A 3,681-nucleotide genomic window follows, 5' to 3' on the forward strand; every position below is an offset into this window, starting at 1 on the left:
CTATCTCGTGACTGATTTATAATTTACAAGATTAGTTGCTTAAAAAAATTTAGATCGATAGTTTAGTTTGTTCAGTGTACTGCGAGTTCTCTCTCTTGATACCGATTTCTAATTTTTATAAGATTAGCTGCGTTTAAAAAGAAATATAAAATCGATAATTTTGTTTGTCTAGATACCAGGGACCCGGACCGAACCGGAAAAAAATGTTTCAAACAAGGTCAACTTAATTTTTTTAAATGGAACCATATTCTTGTATAACTCAATTATAGTGTTTTGCAAAGCTCTCGAGATAAGCTACAAGAATATGCAATGGGGGGCGCCATTTAAAAAAAATTAAGTTGACCTTGACCTTGTTTAAAACATTTTTTTCTAATATGCATTGTTTACGAAATATTTTAGCTTTTCCGGACTTTTTGAAGACCCTGTATATATGTATATACATAATATATGTTTATGTATATATGTATATATATAATATAGATACATATATTGTATATTTTCATATATAATATAAAGTGTTGTTTATTTATATGTCATAAAAATTAATAATAATTGTTTAAAGTAATATAATTTAGAAATTAATTTAATTAGAAAAACGAAAAGTAAAAATTTTAAAAACCGGAACTGTAACCGAAAAAATCGTAATTTAAACGGTTTCGGTTTCCTGTATTTATCAAAAAACCGAAACTGGAACCGGAACAGTTATTAAATATTTTATTAAACTGTAACCGAAACCGAACCCTAATTTTGTTTCGGTCCGGATCCCTGCTAGATACTTAAGATAGCGTTAAGGTATATTGAATATCTTAGAAATTGTATATTGGAGTGTAATTCTAATTTATGATATCATACAAATATTTTTATGAAAAAACATATATGCGAGACATAGGTATACATCTTGTAGATATAGAGATCTCTAATGCTAATCTCTCGTATGTTTCACTTTTAATAAATGACAAACTCATCACTCTTTTAAGGTACAACATTTCGACATTAATAAACGTATGCACATTTCGAAATTATCATTTTGATGTTTTATCGTGAAATCTGTTAAATACTTGGATTCTATAAACATCTTCTTAATAGAATTAAATAATAACGATTTTTTTATTAGAGTAACAGATGATTTTAGATCAATGAGTTAATTCTTACTCAAAATTATTATTTAAAAAAAAAAGAGAGAAAAATATAATTTGACGAGTAAAGAAGTTTGTATAAATTCATTATTTTGTTTTGTTTAAGAAAAAATTAGATAAATAATTTTTCCAAAGTGAGAAAAAATTATACTGGCATCGCTAATATCGATATTTTTGAGTATCGATAGACTACACACATCTCTCTGATTATATAAAAATATGATGATATTCAGTCGCTTCCAGTAGATCCATTTTTAATGGAATGCGATATGAGGCGTGCATTACGTCGATAAAATTATTTCGTTTATTCCAGCATTTTTTGCTATTCTCTCTGATATAAAATTTTTATTAAGACTGAATACCTTTTACGCTAAATGAATTATTATTAATTAATTTTATTTTATATATAAGACAATAAATTTATAATTTAAAATTAGCCAACTACGTTGCAATCTGGTTTAAAAATTTAAAATTATTTTTCAATACATATATAAAGGTAATGATCGGATAAATTATCGGGATGAATATCGACACCGAAATATGTATTATTTAATAATGACCTCAATAATGATTATTTGAATAATTAAAAGTAATAAACACTTGTTAAATACTGAGACAATAAAATTATTTTAGAACGAAATAACATGATTTGTTTGGAATATATTTCTTAATAAATATTGATTGTAATTTCGATTGTCGTTTTATATAGACGAATTGTAAATAGGATTACTTTGTAATCACGAAATTAGATGTATAAAATATTGCTTCAATTCGCCATTATTCTAATCAACCATGTGTTTTATCTCGAAGAAGCAAAGCGCTATTACAGAAAAAAAAACACACGCATGAAGCACACGATTAATCCTCTAGTCGTGCCATTAATAACGCGTCACGGTAATTTCTGCGTTCCAAACTTCCCCGACGTTAACGGGATGAAAAATGAGCCCTCAACGTCGATCCGCGCCCTAATGATTGCGGATTAAAAGTGAGGAAAGACGCGAATGTGCAATTACGGTCCGAAAGTTAATTAAACCTTAATTTAACTTCCGTCCTCCGCGAATGTGCTACTTGGAGCACGCACGACACTGATTTCCGGCGATAAGATTAACTCGGAAACATCCCGCATCTGTGGGATTCGACAGAATCCAGGGCAACTTCGACAGTAATCATTTTCAGTTTCTTTTTTTATCTGAAGTTTGCTCGCCAAAGAAGATTTCCCAGACTCGAGAAAAATGTCAAACAAATAAAAATAAATAAAAAATAAATAAATAAAGTATTTGCGAACAGAATGTCGAACTGTCGAACATTGACATTTCGTCCAAGTTTCCAAAGGGACGGGATGATTTATTCAATCTCAGTGTATGACGTTCGAGGGTTTAGAGTTCGCTTGCTATACCTGATGCTGCGGTACGTGCACGTTGTTCTGGGATATATCGCGCGGACATTTATCGACGAGCACCGGCGAAGCCAGGCACGCAGTCGCGGAATTGCCCGGGACCAACGCACGTCATACCGTGGAAACATTGGATTGCGTTGGGACGCGCGAGATGCGCCGCATTTTTGTTCGTTCATTCTCGTCCGCATAAAATGCACCTCCATAATTCTCGTTAACATGTAGTCTCCGATATTTCGAATACAGTAATTCAGTCCAATAAATTTTTATGCAGTTTTTTTTTCAAAATTGTAAAATAAAATAAAGCAAAGTTGTCCTTTTTAATCAATGAAATATAATCCTCCAACATATCGATAATTTATTGTATAGAGGATATTTTTGTATTTTGTCTATTACGTAATTCAACAAAACATATCTTTTTTGAACTTAAGGGAAAAAGTAATCATTCCACATAGTAGAAGTTTTTTATAATAAATATAACTCCGGTCTCTAAAATGTATTTGATTATATTACAATTTTTGAAAAATTTAATAATTGTAAAAAAGCTTATTTGTATGTAACGTGTTGGAAAAATTTTATTACATACAAAATTAAGAATATTGTTAAAACTTTCAGTTCTGGAATTTGTAAAGATCAAGATTGATCAGATTTTCGTGATTAAATATTACATTATTATAGAAAAGATAAAGAAATTAAAGAATTATGGAATCATTACAATTTATCAAATATTTTTCAAATTATAGTTTTATATAAAAATTTCCATTATTTGATAAACAAATTTATTCTTTGCTGTACGAAACTTATTTATATACAACGACGTCGTTGAGAGATAATTTATAATGTAAATTCAATGACACAAAGGTCGATAATAGTAATTAGATTTGCATCATAGATTGTCGATGACTCGCTAACGAGACGCGTTAGTCACTCTTATGACATGCTGCAAAATGCATTAATTATGTAACTTATGTATTCACTCTTTTAAAATACCATAGAGCTAATTTGCTGCATTGCAGAAAATGAAGTGGCGGCACAAAATTGTGCGGATGGGAAGAAAATTTTTTATTACATGGGTAAAAATATAATTAAGATACAGATATTTGCAAACTTTATTAAAATTTATAAAATTACATTTTTTATATTGAACTTGTC

This window comes from Prenolepis imparis, unplaced genomic scaffold (assembly GCF_030444845.1).
Source record: "Prenolepis imparis isolate NDT839.2.m4 unplaced genomic scaffold, iyPreImpa1.0 SCAF_5, whole genome shotgun sequence".
Taxonomy (NCBI): Eukaryota; Metazoa; Arthropoda; class Insecta; order Hymenoptera; family Formicidae; genus Prenolepis; species Prenolepis imparis.